At 35.7% G+C, this 17,596-nt stretch overlaps 1 protein-coding gene across 1 annotated transcript in view; it reads right to left on the bottom strand.

Moving 5' to 3' along the window:
* Positions 1–17,596, bottom strand: part of npas2 (neuronal PAS domain protein 2) — a 91,377-nt gene extending 73,781 nt beyond the window's left edge. Inside the window, exon 1 of the mRNA XM_088596834.1 lies at positions 16,979–17,596. The gene's annotated coding sequence lies outside the window, so the exon portion shown is untranslated. The remainder of the gene's footprint in view (positions 1–16,978) is intronic.

Genomic DNA, 17,596 nt, shown 5'->3' with positions numbered 1-17,596 from the left:
CTTACATTAATATTAATATTTCACTCATATAAACAAGAAAACCTTGGGCAAAAGTACAATAGCCTTATACAATAGCCTTCGGATGAGACGTAAAACCGAGGTCCTGACTCTCTGTGGTCATTAAAAATCCCAGGGTGTTTCTCGAAAAGAGTAGGGGTGTACCCCGGCGTCCTGGCCAAATTTCCCAGCGGCCTTTATCAATCATGGCCTCCTAACAATCCCCCTCTATAAATTGGCTTAATTACTCTGCTCTCCTCCCCACTGATCGCTGATGTGTGGTGAGCGTTCTGGCGCACTATGGCTGCCGTCGCATCATCCAGGTGGATGCTGCACATTGGTGGTGGTGGAGGGGAGTCCCCATTACCTGTAAAGCGCTTTGAGTGGAGTGTCCAGAAAAGCGCTATATAAATGTAAGCAATTATTATTATTATTATAACAAAAGCAAATACTGTAAATCCACAAAAGGCAATAATTTACTAACAAAGAAAAACGATGAAGGCAGATGGTGAATTAAAATGTTCAGTAAAGAAATTAACTGTTTTTAAGAAAATTTCATTTCAGTAATGGAGAAACAAATAAATGCATTTATCATGACTAGTGGAGTAGCAATTTTGTTTTTCATTTTCTGAATGAGATTTAATAACACTGGCAATAAACGCTATTACTTGAATCTCGTCTTCTGCAGAAATATTGTGTTAGGACAGTTTTTTCTAATAAAAAACTCGTACAAAAGCAAGAATGTCAGGAGCTTATTGCTTTGCATTTCTTTTTCAACACCTACAAAAAATTCAGAAAGAAGTAAATACAGGGGGTGGAAAGTATCCGAACTATTTGTCTTTTAATGATTGGTAGGGGAGGGCATGATCCTCAAAACCTAGAATATCACATTTACCTTAAATGGTATGTAAAGGAAAATGTGGGTCACTATTCTAGGGCACTGGAAGAAGGGATGTGCAACTCACTGCCTCAAGGATCTGAATCACCAGTGGATCTTTAATTGAATTCCAGGTTGCCAGGAGGTCAGGGTCCTACAGCAGCAACGTGCATGTTCTATCCTGTGCTTGTCTACAAAGAGTGAAGTACTGCTGGTTTGGTTAAGAGCTGAAAAATCTATTTTGGCTGGAATAAGAGCAGAAATACTGATGCTAAAAAGACCCAACACACTCAGTATAACAAACAACCTTGTCATGGGTAATGTCTTCACGCTGCAAGAATATTTCCTGAAACACATGATTCATTCTCCTAGTTATTTTTTGTGCCATTAGCCTCTGGTTATCTTTAACATTTACAAACACAAATAGGTATTTTTCTCTCGTTTGTAGGACTCTTTTTATCAGTGGCTTGATGCATAGCCACATATGTATACGCAGAGACCTTAGGATAGGTAAATATTTCGAAAGGCATTTAGAGACGGTGGTACTAAATATTAGGAGTTATTAGAAACAGAGGGGTAAAGAATGGAACCAGGCTCTTCTAAAGAAGAAGGTTTTGAGTCTGGACTTGAAGGAGTTTAGAGAAGGTCACTCTCTGATATCCTTGGGGAGAGAGTTCCAGAGCCTAGAGGCATAACAGGACCTGTTAGAGTCCGATAGAGTGTAGACGGGTTTGGGGGACAGTTAGGAGACCAGAATTAGAGGAGCGAAGTTTGCGAGATGGGTAGTAGGGTGATAATAGCTCAGACAGGTACTGAGGTGCCAAGCCATGCAGAGCCTTATAGGTGAGCATTTTGAAGTCGACACGAAACTTGACAGGAAGCCAGTGCAAAGACGTCAGGATAAGAGTAATGTGTGCACTAGACCTGGTCAGGATCCTGGCTGCTGAATTTTGGACGTACTGGAGTTTGTTCAATGTGGATTTTGATACCGCAGCGAGTATAGCATTACATTAGTCAATTTCAAAAGTAACACTTTAAGAAGCAACAAGTAACACAAGTCAAACAATCTTTAAGGAAGATGGAACTATGGCTGGGCAGCATGGTTTCGCACTGGTTAGCATTGCTGCTTCACAGCACTGGGGCTCTGGCTTCAATTCCAGACCTCCATCGGCCTGGTGTTTGTATGTTCTCCTTGTGTTTGTGTGGATTTCCTCTGGGTGTTCTGGTTTCCTCCCACAATCCAGAGACATACTTGTAGGTAAACTGACTTCTGGAAAAGCTGTCCCTAATGTGTGAGTGCGAGCGTAATTGTGTCTGTGTGTCTGCCCTGCAATGGACTGGTGTCTTGTGAACGAGGTGTATTGTGCCTCGTTCCCATTACTTGCAGGGATAGTCTCTGACTCAGTGGGACCCTGTATTGGATAAAGCATTTGAAAAATCGCTAGATTAATTGACTATAGCCCACAGTGCCTATGTTCTTTTGAAGGAAAACTAGTTTGCTGAAGTATGGTCTCTGTACACTCAAAGCACTGCAGTATGAAAATGAATATCATACATAGATGTTACACAGGTGAACCAAAACAAATACCACATTATCATTGCTATTTAATTAAACGTTTAATATTGAACTAATATTTAGGATGATTTTAAATAAATAATTCTTGAATACTGCCCGATCTCTTTACATACTTCAATCCAATCTATTACTACTGAAAGCTCAATCTTATTAATTCTGACTCAAAGTGTTCTCATATGTAGAAAAACCATCGCCCAACTACCCATGCATCAGCTGTTATTCTCAGCTTTCAACACCGATCTTTAAAGACTCCCTGGTAATTGATAACATCAGAAGTCAGACTGTATCATGTGATTCCACATCCGAGAACAGTTTCCGTACTTTCAAGCTTAGTCGATGCAAAGTTTCATACCATCTCTTTTTGCTGCAGTTATCTGAAATAATCACTAAAATGAAACTAACCACATGTTCCTGGAACCTATTCCCACTGTCTTGCTCCGTGTACGATTTGCAATTATCTGTCTCATTGTCATGCATATCATCACTGAGTCACCAAGATCTGCATGTGTTCACTCAGCCCTTAAATTTGCTCTTATCACCCCTCTGTCAAAAAAGCAGAACGTAAGACTCCAACCTATTTTACTTAATAGTTAAGCAAAGCATCTGGAATAGAACGATGCTATTCATTTGAACATTCACATTTCTGCTAATAAGCTGTATGAGCCATTTCAGCCTGGCCCAGGTCAATAAATAGTATTGAAACCCTTGTCAGCATTACTCGTGATTTTCTGAAGACTGTGGACTTTATTTTTACCCATCCTGTTTTTTGTCCTGGACATCTGTATTGCCTTGAATTCTGTTGATCATGTCATTTTGCAGAAATGATTACGGATGGTTGCTGGTAATTGTGGAAATGGTCTATCAAGGCTTAAATGTTAACTGAGTGACAGAGAATAGTCTGTGTTTTTTCTCCTTGGTAAAGCTGGTAACATCAGGTGTGCCAGAGGGATCAGTTCTTTGTTCCATTCTTTCCAATATTTAGGTTACCAGTAAGTCAGATTCTTTGTAGATATAGAATCAGTTTTCACTTCTATGCCAATAATACCCAAATTAAAATCCACACAGTTTAATCAAGTTTAATTTGCCCAGCCATAGTGCTTACATTAAAAACAATGCAACAAAAATGTTTTACGTTGACAAGTTTAAACTATGACAAGACTGAAGTTATGGTCTTACCCAGTGTGTGACTTCAATTTGACGAAGAACAGTTTTGGAATCAATCAGGTACTCAGGTCAGAAATCATTGTATGCAATGCTGTTATGGTGTCCTTTTTGTTGGATGCTTTTAATAATAATTGCTTGCTTTTGCCTTTTTTCCAAGGTAACTATTGCAATGCAGTGTTTGTTGGTGCATCCAAATATATTCTTAACAAGATGCAGAATGTTCCGACCTTACAGTAGCTGCTCTGAGCCTAGCTATAAATAAAATACAGAAGAATACAGTATATCACCAATTTTAGCTTCCCCGTGTGGAATCCCTGAGGATTTAAGAATAAAATAGAAAATAATCCGTCAGCACTTTCAACTCTATCTTATATAACATGTAGACACTAGACTTTAATTCTGTTTTATTTGTACAGTAATTTACTGTAGCAATTTATGCATACCACTCTCTATTACTTCTTGTCTTTGTCTTATTTTATTGTAAAGCACCTTGAGATGAAGTGTTATGAAAAGTGTTTTATAAAAATATAACAGTAGTAATATAACAGTAAATATAATATTATCATTATGGTCATCAAAGGTTTATAGATTATCCAAGATGAATGAATTCCCCATTCATCATTCCTCCCTTCTATAAGAATCTCATCATACAGTACATTGGATATAAAAGGCCTCATGTCACATATCCTGTAGAACATAAACAAGATAATTCAGTTCATAGCCACCAGGTTGGGACTTAACTGAGTTCAAGAATATGTCACAGCACACGATATACATCATAACATTTCAAAAAGATCCAAAGTAGTACACATACATTTTAGCTTCCTGTCTTTTTCATTAACACTATATGTATTCTGTATATTGTAATGGGCATGGGCTGACTTGTTTGTATTCACGGCCAACATGTCAAATACACACACCCAAACTAGTTTTTACTAGTGTTAGATGCAAGAGTAAAACATGCATCCCATGGGCTTAGATATAGGTCTAAAACCAAATATCTCAGCTTGTGAAAGATCTTTCTAAACTTATACACACACAAATACTGCACCTGAAGTAACTCTTCGTGCAGTGGGACAGCTGAAGGCTTAGCAAACAGAGGATTAACAACCTGAAGGCATAAGAATAAACAGGACCAGACAAAACAAAGTAATAATAGCACAACTAATTAGAAGACACTGAAGCCTGGCAGAAGGGATATGAACCAGAAATAGGACAGAATAAGGTACTTTTAAGCCTTGTAGTCTGGCATCTTGAGCTACACAGTGTATACTGATAGGTACAGTGTATTTATAGAAGCTGAAACCTATTAAAACAAATGGGCTGAACCTGATCTTAATTTATTTGCAAACTCTCAGGTCTCCTTAATAGGCAAACAACATAAATATTTTATTACATTTGGGGGTATAAGCAGACTAAATATTCTTGGGGCAATCTTTCATCAATGAATCGTGAATCAGCTCTTTAACATTCGTCCTGCATCTTCTACTATATAAAAAACTTTAGCAGTGTCAATATTCTCTGAGAAAACAGCAGGTGGATTTTTCATTGGGGATGTAATACATTGCTTTTCCTTCTTCATGCTGGTGTTTTAATTTATCTTTATTTTCCAGATAAAAATAGCACTTTTTCAAAGAAACAGGCTTGGAATATAGACTCTCACCACAAATAAGAACACTTGTCAACAAGATATCTCTAATTACAGACAGAACATGAAGGCAGAAAAAACTTCAAAATATCGTACATTGGGGAAAATACACAAACGGAAAAACAAAATCAATTAAGTGTCTAATTATGCCCCAGTAGATAACACCCTGCAGCCAGTAACTACAAAGACTCCGTTCTGAGCACAGAGATATCAGTAGAGTGTGCCGTGACGTACTTGGAGTTAGTTATATAACAGTGGAGGAAGGAACATATCATCTGTCATGGTTAAAAGGTTAAAAAGAGTGACACAAATACCAGACATGCTTGCTCCAGTCATGTGTAACAGTTTCAGGAGGCAACAGAAGTCATTCAAGAGAAATTAGAAAAATACTTTTCTTGAGTTCCTTTATATGATGAAGTGTAAACTTGGAATTGAGTTCTACAGCACAAAAAGTTACAGCACAAAAAAGACTTGGATATAAAAATTAAATGTAAATTATTTCATTATGTCCCCAAATTAAATACATTACAACGCAATATTTTTGTCATTTGTAACTCATTTAATGTAGGTCTTAAAACGGAAATATGTCTTGAAATAAGTTTAACTGTTTAAAGAAGCAGCTTCATCAATAAAAGCTTTTTTTTAACAAACTAGGGGGAAAAGGAGAATGTTAATAATCCCATCACAATACCTGTGGTATCGTCTTTGCAAAAAAATCATTTTTTGACCTATGAAGTAAAAACACAATTTTTGTGACCTTCTTACATAGAGTAACACTTAAAATGGACATGTGTGGCCTTTGGCTTCAGTTTCTAACCAAGCTTCACCAGATTGTTTAAAAAAAATATTTATAATGATTCCACAGTTTCTCTGGCTTAATGGTCTTTTCATTTTTTCCCTCCCTAAACAACTACTTTCTTTTCAGGTATCAATGTACTTTGGGGTGTGAAATCTTACTAAAAAACAATAGCGCCCCCACATTAAATTAGTTTCTTTCTTCACATGTGATCTCTGCTTTCTTAACTAGATACTGTAAATCCAGATCATTTACAGGTCAGTGCTTTATATTTTTTTCTACCAGCAGAGGGCATGTGCTGCCTCAGTACTCTCCCTACAGAGCTCCGAATATTGTAATCAGAGGCATATGGCACAGTATCTTTTTCACTGACACCTCTTAACAGATGGAAAGCTGCTGGAAACATAGCCCAAATCCCACCTTCAGTTTTCTGAGAGAAGAAGAGAAATGCGTTTCACCCAAACTATCCGTACATTTCCCTGTTCAGTCCACTGTGCTTTTATGGCAAGACCTTCTTTGATCTACTTAAATGAGTCATGCTATAAAAGTGCAGTACACAAGTTACAAAGTACATTAAAGTTACCAAAATAAGGTTCTTAAAGTAAACACACCTCAGATAAGGGTTAATGCCCTTTAAAGAGATATCATACAGGAAGCTCTTGTTTAAAGTGTTACATTTTCTATAAACACAGCAATAAAAGTTAGTAAAAGGGTCCAATTTCCACTGTACTTTATAGTTAGCACTCTGTTTATGTAAATATTCATTAAAATCAAGATGCATCTTGGAAAAGAAAAGGAAACTATGGGGAATGACACATCAGACTTTTCTATAAAGTAAGGTTAATTCTACACTTTGGTCTTAAAGTCTTACAGAACCTTCATCTTCTTAATAATGGAAACCTTCAGTGATGCACTCTACAGTATGTCAACAGCCTGGCCTACATTGGTGGTGTATGAGAATGAACTCTTGACTGTTACACCAATGTTATCTTAAATGGGGTTGTGTGATTGTCAAAGAAACCCGATTAGTACCATGGAATGATGCAACTAAAATGAGAAACTAATTAATTTGTGAAAGCAATCCAAAAAGCAAACAGCATATGGCATATGAAACTACACACAGCTTAAGTGTTTGCCACCCGCCATTGAAAAACCAATTACAGCTCAGGAATACTTAAATTGTTTTAGAAATGTGATGGTATGGGGTACATACTGCAGCAATTGGCAGAAAAAATGCAATCTTCTCCTGTTATCATCTGTTAACATCTTACACTATACTGTATACAGTATGTGCTTTCAGCGTAACATTTCTGAACACATTTGCTTAAGCATTCTTAAAGTTTAGCAGTAAAAGGAAATGACAAACAAAAATTTAAACAAACTTTCTGACCTCTGAATGCAAAAAAAAAAACCCTGTTAAAGAATGCTCGCTGCCTTATTAATCCATGAAAATGACAGAAGGTTAGTGTGTTAGGAGTTAACAGTCAGTGTCTGAACATTTAGTACGACTTTGCAGGAAAATGCCGGCTTTGTTAAAGGTATAGCCAGCCACACACAGCACAGTATGAGTGAGCAATCCTTTCCCATTTCAGCATGGACAGTCACACTAAGCAGCTCGAGCAATATTCTGGCTGGCATTCAGTTTAAGCTTGCAGAACACGGCCTAGTAACCTACTTTCCTAACATCATGCTCTGTAACATTAAAGGCTTTTCAGGCTGCAGTGTCATCAGTTACCTAACTTTCAGGCTATGCCAGCGTTGAGCCAAAGGAGAGTAAATTAAAAAGTGGTCACTTTGACTAACTAGACACCATAATTTCCATTCACAGTTTTTAGGGAACTCTAATTGGAATAGTATCTTCTAGTGCCCAAAGGCTGTCATTTTTTTCTTCTCACTTTTAAGCATCTGGATAGAGTGTAGAAGGGGCCAATATCAGCTTTGCCAACTCAAAATTAGCATGGCTAATTTTGTTTTTTTTCCCTTATCCCAGAAAAAGGACATTTTATTTCTGTTGGACTTGACCATAATTGATGACTGTGTCTCGCCTGGCATGCTGTACTGGAATCATTAAAACTGCAGAGTGATACAGAGATTATACAACTATTTATTTCAAGGCAGTGCTGAGTTTTGGCAGTAATGTGCTGCTCTTTCCGATTATAGCAGTTATGTGGAAAAAAAGGAAACAGATCGTAACCGTGGAGTTCAAATCCCAGCCTTGGCAGTTGGCTTATTGTATGATTTATTGCATGTTATCAATTCTTGACCTCACTGCATCTTGTGGTAACAGCTGATAGAATGAGGGGACAGCTTTGTCATATGTGATAGTACTTTATAAGAAAGTAAAATAAAACTGTTTTAAAGGTTCTTTGAAAACACGGGCAAGGCATAAACCTTGCTGAAGACCATTTTAATATGGAATATTAATGGAAACAAAAAGGCTCAAAATAGTTTAATTGCTTTCAGTAATAGGATACAAAGAAAGCAGCTTTCCAGCGGTGTACAAAATGGGGTTTAACTTACAATAATTGGAACGTTCCATTATGTTCGGCCTTAAAATTACATCACTTCTCATTCTTCAGTTTTTCCTACTGCACACTGCCATCCAAACCTAAGTTTGTGTTCTTGTTTCACAGTATCAGTTTTCGCTTGAATGATTCAGTTATTCCTTTAAAAGACCAAATGAAAAGCTGGCAAAGTCAGTGCCTGCCACAGTGGTGCCTGGTCACCTCAGGGAACATTCTCTCATAGTTTAAACACTGCATACAAAACTGCAATTTTATTACCAGCATGGGGTATTGCCTGAATGGAATACATCACTGAGGTGCTACCTTTAGTGAAATGTATCTTACTAGTTAGTCATTAAAACCAATCCCGGTGATTTTAAGAGGATTAATGACTAAAGCCTCTTCACTCCCAACCCAGGCTTGTACACATACTGTATGTGTACAGAATGTGTGGGGCCTAAAGCATTTATGTTATGTGTGCACCTTGATAACATATCCTGCTGTATTTTGCAGACATGCTGTACTTATTATACATAGCTCAAAACTTTGAACAAAACTCTAAATTCTTAACTCACTGTTCAGTGGAATGCATTTTCGTTACAATAGTTGTGACACTGGATTTGATGTTTTGGTGACTTTTAAACAATGCATCTAAAATTTAAAAGCACTTTAAACTATTATATTATTTAGACCATATATAAATATTATTATTTTAAAAATCCTTTAAAAAAGAAGACAAACTTCAGGAAAACAATCTGGATCAATTTGATCACTAGTAACCAGGGCTCTGTAAAAATGGGCTGACCCCGCGCTCTGACCCCAAGCTTCTCTCCCTATCTGTGTGTCTCACGGAGAGCAAGTTGGGGTATGCGAAAAAAGACAAATTCCTAATACTAGAAATTGAATATGGCCAATAAAGTGATCTTATTTTTCGGGGCGGTGCAGTGGCTCTGTGGATAAAGATCTGGGCCTGTAGCTGTTAGGTTGCCAGTTCGTAGCCAGTGGCCAGCAGAGGAATCCTACTCCATTGGGCCCTTGAGCAAGGCCCTTAACCCTAACTGCTCCAGGGGAGCTGTATAAATAGCTGAACCTGCACTCTGACCCCACGCTTCTCTCCCTGTCTGTGTGTCTCATGGAGAGCAAGTTGGGGTATGTGAAAAGACAAATTCCTAATACAAGAAATTGTATATAGCCAATAAAGTGATCTTATCTTAAAATACTGTACATGATTAATCAAACATTGTATTTTCAGGTAAAAAAAAAAAATCACATTTCAGCTTGAACTCTTTCAAAGTCGGATCCTTGGCTCTATAAAAATGGATTTATATGGAATTCATATCAGAATCACTTTCTGTCTTGGAAAATGGAATGGATCTTGACATGCTAATAACGCACAAACCAGAGGGCTAAAAGGCAGTTTCTTCATGGCCTACCCCAGATGTAGATCCTGAGAAGAGTCTCTTAATTTCCTTAACTCTAGAAGGTCCATCTTTGGCTAGGTGTTTGAAAGAAAAAAAGAAATGCGGTTGGAAAAAGTAACTCAGATGCTTACCTTGAGATTACCGTAGTGACTATGGTAAATTAAGGACATTTCCCTTAGCAAGCCACTAATCCAAAACAATTTATTATTCTTTCAATAGTATTTTGCCTTTGTGACTCTTGTTTCGTGTTATTTTTCAATAAAGAAGACACAATTATCATAAGAACATAATTATTCTAATATTTGAGGAGCCTGTGAGATTCGCTTTCTCTGTTCCTGTTTAACTCCATTTCATATCTGAAATCTGCCAAAACTGAACTGTTTGGTGTGGAACATTGCATTAACTTCAGGCTTTCTCTTGCAATAGGACTGAGACACTGGGAGCTTAAGACAATACAAGACTTGAATGACTTTTGAAAATCTTTTTTCTGATCCAGGACTTGCAATATGAACTAGGTATTTTTTAGCATCCTTAAACATTTCAGCGTGCGCTAAAATGCTCTTATCTTTCTCTTGTATTAAATGTTGGAATACTAAGAAGAATGCCTCACTTCTACCTTAGTTATAGTTCTTCCTTTGGAAGAAAAATAAAATGTTAATAAAGCACAATGTCGAATAAACATCACAGATGGTGAATTTGTTATTCAGAAATGACCATATAATCAGTGACTTGTGCATTGCCAGGATGACTAAGGCAGTGCCAATCCTATTTTAACAGAAATTTAAACCATATACTGTATTTTAACAATGCCACAGCATGATTAAGGTCATATTAACCTCCTTTTTTTAAAATTCATGTTCTGCTATGGAATCTAGTTTTGCTCATATTGTAAAAAGCCTAAATACATATGCTTCTTTAAAATTAGTTTGCTGATTACTTTGATTAAAAGGGAATGACAGGCAAATTAAAAATTCCAAGAAAGAACTATTTCAATTATGACACCATCACAGGATAGTATCTCCTTCATCCCTGACAGTGCAAAGGCAAAAGGCCAATGATTTCCTGTGATGAATTAAAGAAATTGAAAATGACAGACTGTTTAGCATCAGAATAGGATACAGCTTGCTTCAAATCCACAGGGTGCAATAGCTCATGGTTATTTACAGCATTCAAAATGTATAGCTTAGCACATGAAGGACATATGGTAATATATTACTGCTTTTAGTCCATGCACCTATGTAATTTCCTTCAATAGAAAAGGTCTTACAGGTCAGGGACTGTTAGAGATTAACAGCCAGGTCTGTATTTCCAAATACAAATACAACCTTGAGGAAACAAGGAAAAGCAACTCATTAATATACTTAGGTTATCACATTGGCCAGTTTTTTTCAGCCTGTAAGAGGTTTTTGAGAGCCAGTGAATTTCAAAATTCTAAAAAAGCATATTTTCCAATACATTGATTCTAATGGAGCCAGAGGTGATTTTGACGGACATAAACTATTTTACAAATAACAAATGTATTCTGCTGTTTTTTTTTAATTAAAGTAAGCCCAATAACAATTCTGAAACATATTAAGAAACTTTAAGACATTAACATTGACATTTTAACACAATTCTCAGACTTTTTTCACTCACAGAAATGTTACAGTATTCAGCAAGACTTCATACAACTGAGTGTGTTTCTTTAGGAACCAGCTCCCTTGATGATATCAATTAATTGTGATGTGGTATTAAAATAAACTTTCACTAAAAGAACCTAAACCACTCAGAAGAAGTAAAAATTTACCTTAAGCAGACAACATAGACAGCATACTTGGAGTGAATGATACTCTATATCCTGGTCTGGTTTTAGTATATTTAATTACTAATGTTCTCCAGGTATATTTGTATTGTTGACATTTCTCCCCATTTCACTGCCCAAACTTAACCAATCTTATTAATCTGACTCCTTTCTCTGAATAACCCTTCATTCTTTATGTTTAGCTGCTAACTAATCTTCCTCATTTGCCTGTACTCTGAAGTCAGAAATAAAATGATAAAACATTAATTCTCTAGTAATTAAAAAAAAATTGTTATAAATGCAAACCAGATCTATATTGTGTAGAAAAACATCCATCTCTTTGTACCACTGCTTTCAATATTTAAAGTAAGAGCGCCGACAAAACACAGTCACTTTTAATCCTAGACCAGCTAAGGAAAAAAGGATTTTCTAAAATATCTTCCTTAATCTTAGCTATAACAAATATCTCCAAATATCCTATAATTTTCTGTAACAGTTTAACAGATGATAAAAATCAGAAATAGAACATAAAGCAATTAACATTACAGAAAAAGAGATAAAAGTAATCTAGTGTTTCAGCCATAAACATTTACAGTATGTGATACAGGCAGACAGTCAATTTATGTGTCTTTCTTTCTCATCAGCTCAATTATTTTTAATTGTTGTAAAATCTGAAGACAAAAATAAGACGAAACAGTAGCACATTTCTGACAAACACCATACATTTTAGAGTGAATATCAAATCATACCTAAAGCATTCATGCCAATAAACTAGACAGGTGGGGATAGGAAGTGATTAATGATTAATAAAAGGTAAAAATTATGTTAATAAAACAAATATCTTCAGTAAAGAATATGGTAGACTAACACATTTACACATTCCAAAAATAGGTTTTTCAGAAAGAAATGAAAAATATTTCTTAATCAGAACAGCTACGAATTAAACCTTAATAAAAGACCTCTGAATTTTTGTAATTATTCTGTGTGATAATTTGTAAGTCACAGTGAATCGCAATTAATTATAGATCATACTGTGCTATTTTATTTACAGTATCTATGCATGGCTCAAATAAGAAACAGACAACCTCAATACATTTGAGTATGTTTAGACATAATATTCAGGCTACCACTGCAGTGTTGCTAAGGATTCTTAGGCAGGACTTCTTTGGAAGCACATTGTTAGTACAAATAACTTCTTAGGCAGGATTCTTTGGAAGTACAGTGTTAGTACCAATAAAGCTGAATAAAATTAAGATCTACTGTACATAAATGAAAACAAATTCAAATGAAACGAGACAGATAGAGTCAAGTTCATAGTGTGTATGACGCAGCTGTGGTTAAGGGATAAATGTGTACAACATTAAAAACGTGTTATAATAATAGACAATATTTATTACGAAGCTAAATCATATAAATATTTACTGAATACCTAAAATAAAATTTTCGGCATGTGGCACAAATGTTAAGACTCCAGTGAATAGTCTAGCTACCGTATGAAACACGTAGCGGAGCTAGTTTGGACATGGTGACGACAACGCCCTCCCTGCGCGTAGCAGGGACCTCAGCTGCCTGGGCTGAGGGAGGTCTCCTTTAGCTCATTCTGCTGGTTCCCTGTTGCGTTACCACATAAATACAATATTTAAAGTCATAGTATACTTTAGGTTACTTATATACAGTATGTAAAACATACACCCAGAATTTCACTATAATCCCCTTTAGTTACAGTTGATAAAGGGAGTGAATAATCTTGAGCAGCAAATTTGATCATTTTAAAAATATGATTTAAATATTAAGATGGAAAAAACTGAGAATGCCAGCAAAATTAGTTGATTACTTTCTTGAATTGTTTTTCTGCTGTTTTGGTATATCAAAAACATTGTTAAACATTGTTTAAAGATGTTTTCTCTGCCTGATTTAAAAGATGTCAAACTTAAAAGCATTTAAATTATTTATTGTATATTTCAAGTAATCTATTGGTAATACTACTTTCTCTTAGAAAAATAAAACATTTTCAAAACATACAAGGCAACACTTAAAGGAAAATGTGAGATGTCAAGATGGTCCTTTAGTGATATTATGATTCCAAATCACATTGCAGAGCAAAGGTGACTTTGGTCACATGTGCATCCTTAACATATTTGACATATTTATGGCAAATGTGGATTTTCTATTGAGTCCTTGAACATTAATGCTCTTGTCTAACAGAGGAATAGAAAAAGTGACCACGTTTTGTCACATGAAATGACATCCAGTACCAGTATAGACGTCATGCATTAAAAATTGTTTTTCAGCAGTTATAATTTTAAACAATAAGTGGACAGAGGCCAGCTGTAGTGTAGACTGTTTTCAAAATCAATTTACATCAGCAATTGCCTTCAAGATGAATTGATTGCTACATTAGATGAGCTGTGTGTATTTTGTAAGAACTGCCAGGTTGCCAAGAACAACCGGATAACCTGTCAGAAATTCTTATCAGCATGTTAAACATTTTCAAGACCAATGTAGAAGTTAATGTTAATATCCTCAACATTAATAAATCTTCTAGAATTAAAACACAAACAACTACTGTTAAACTTTGAACTTCAACCACATACAGTACTTAAAATAATATTTCATTTATACTCAAATGAAAGGGTATATTTCATCAGATGTACAGAATTATTGCTAAATCATAATCTTAAATGCACTGTAGAGTTTATAATTTTCAGCATCAGTAAAAAAGAATGTCAGATATTCAAAGGCTGCTATCCTTCATTATTTGTTGTCAAGGAAACAACAACTACAGAAACGTATTAGAAGAAAAAAACAGAAATACACATACTTTTACCTAAATCAACAGGTTTAAGATTTGACAACTAAATGGTTGACATCTACAAAAAACTTCATATTTCTTTACATTTTAAAACTTTACATTTGTATATAATTAGAGGCATTAAAATGCAACAAAACCCATTGGCTCCAATATGCATTTATTGTGTTTAAAATGCCTATCAATATATTTATATTTCATATAAGAGGAATGCTATTAAGGTAACAGTTTTTTAGATATATGAATTACACATTTACCACAGATATATAAAATAAAATAAAAAATCTCACCAGAGAACAATCTGCCACCTAGTGGAAAGGTTATTATCGTCTTTGAAAATCTGGGATAAGTTTGTTAGATAACAAAAACCTTTGGGGCAAGCAAGCACATGATTAAATACAAACCAGAATACGTACAAACTATTCTGCCAAGTTCCACTTACAATTAGCAATTAGCAATGTATTAGCAGCTGGACAGCAGATTGTGAATACAACCTCTAGTGTATTTACACATTCTGGCTTAGGCTGTCCCAAAGCTCAAATAATGGTTATTCCTGCTCCTCTTTTTCAATATAATATTCTAATGGTTGGAAATAAGGCGATACATTCGCTGTTTTTGTGTTATGCTCCATTACTGGATGCACATGGTAAATGATTTGAGAGCAGGTTTTAAATGTTCAGGGATACGGTATGTACATTTGAAGTTTATGTTCACCTTACTATATTCTCCATATTACACTTGCATTTTGGTACATGTTTTTAAATATACTTATCTAGCGGCTGAACATCAAATAATTAATGATTACTGTAGCTCCTTGTGGGACAACGAATAGGGCATCAGGACTGCATTAGCTGTTTGGATCAATTTTGAAAAGTTCCAGTTAGCAGTGCTTATTGGAAGACGTCAAATGCCTCAACGAACACAAGACGCATAATGAAAGATGGAATCATAGTTGTTCTTGCAAAGAGAAGGAATGCAAAATCTGAGATATTAGCACACGCAACAAAGTAACATGCATTAGAAGAAAATAACTTAAAACAACACAGAAAAATTTAAATATTGTATTTTGCCACTGCATTTTGTTAACCAGCATGTTAAGGTACAGACTAGATTTTGCACAATCTTGTTCATCCCTTCCTGTAAGACAATTAGTATTTAAATGCAAAAATCTAAGCGTTATTTTGTAAAGCCTGGACTGTTAGAAGAATATGCATCTCTGCTGTGGAGTTCTCTGGAACCACACGAGCTTCAATTTAGTGTAGTTCTCATTCCTATTCAAAAACAAAATGTCAACAGAAATATTAAAAGTAATTAAAGATATCCCTCCCTCTGTGCACTTCAATCGAAACACCACAACTGCAAAAAAATATTGCACTGCACAGTAATGACCTGGCAACCCTTACAATTTAGATTTTGAGAACAGCTCCATAAAAATAAAAACTTTCAACCTACAGTACATGCCATTTTCTTCTCTTTAATACCTCCGAAGCAGGTTGCTGTTAAGACATGATAAACCTTTTACGAAAATGATGAAATTTCAAGTATCACATACAGAGTAATTGTCTATATGTATTTATTAGCATTAATATCTAGATTTGTCGCAAAAACACAGCAAAACTAATCTTAAAGTGTACTGTTACACTTTATCGCTTTAAATTATTACAAAGGATATGAAACTCTTTACGTATAAACTTCATTAATCCACTAAATATAAGACAACACTTTGAAACATAGTGGCAACACAGAAGTAAAATATTGATAATAAAGATATACTGTGCAGTACAATATTATGTCTCTACGTAGAAACCGCCTAAACGCACGTTTTTTTAATTTTCATTTGCGTGGAAAGCGATTCTGATTTGATCATGTAACACATTAGTAAATGCATTCAGCAGTTTAGTAAGTAAACGTTCGTTGTTAATGAAAATCTGTGCTGGTCTTGTACAGGAAATCTGATGTAAATACACAGATTAAAAATCGGAAAGAAACTAAAAATCTAAACATTTAGAAGAAGATATTAAGAAAATATATATATTAGTAACAAATACAGACTTCCAACAAGGAATCGTTCAAGTTTTACCATCAAAATACCAGAACAGAACAAAATTGACATTACATCCAGAATGCAAACCAATTATTAAACAGTTATTAGTCACAGAAAAGCTGACAACTCCGAGAATTTATAAAAATAACTGTACGTATAGAAATAATGTTAATGACTTACGCATGAATGGCACTTAGCGTGTTGTGTACATAATTCAGTTTTGAGTGCTTTCACCTATCCCACTACGCGATCCCACATTTAAATCCAAGAAAAAAAAAAGTTGCGCGACCCCGGACACGCAAATGATATGAGATGATTATCAAATTAAAACACAGCCACGCAGGAGGGAAATTTACACTTACCTCAACTGAAGCAGCAAGAACAGGATCCCAATTTAAAGGAACAATCTCACAGAAACGCGAAAGGTTTTCCCCCCTTATTACTCACAGAAGATTGTTATATAACTGGCACCGTTTCTGTAGGCAATGAGTGAGTTCCAAATGCGTTTTCATTCAGTGATGATGTTCATTTCCCAACCCACACACAGAACATTTTACATCAGCAGCAGCAGTCGTCCGGTCTGAGAGAGAGGAGGGTGTGAGCAGCCACGAAGCCTCGTAAGCGGATACGGCTACTGTCCGCATAAGACAGACCTAGTTCAATGAACCAATTTGGAAGAGTCTGAGCAGTCCGTGCAGGTCTTTTCAGTGTCACTGAAGAATTCACACTACTTAAGCCGACACCGAGCTGGGGAGCTGGATTTGCCCAACACCTGAGAGTGACCATCCGTGCGCATACAAGTAACAAAAAAAAAACACCCCTTGGCCACCGTGATTAATACTTAGAAATGAAAATGAGACCACACAGTTAGTGTCAAAGTCATTAGACAATGAAAGCAGCTGTCAGCTCCACAGTGTGACCGGAACCGAAAATGATAATGCGGACACTGACATGTAACTGGTAAAGGATTAGGTTACACA

The sequence above is a fragment of the Lepisosteus platostomus genome, chromosome 10 (genome assembly GCF_059453375.1).
Source record: "Lepisosteus platostomus isolate fLepPlt1 chromosome 10, fLepPlt1.hap1, whole genome shotgun sequence".
Lineage (NCBI taxonomy): Eukaryota > Metazoa > Chordata > Actinopteri > Semionotiformes > Lepisosteidae > Lepisosteus > Lepisosteus platostomus.
Note: the sequence above shows the minus strand (reverse complement) of the source record. Positions and strands in the feature narration are given on the sequence as shown.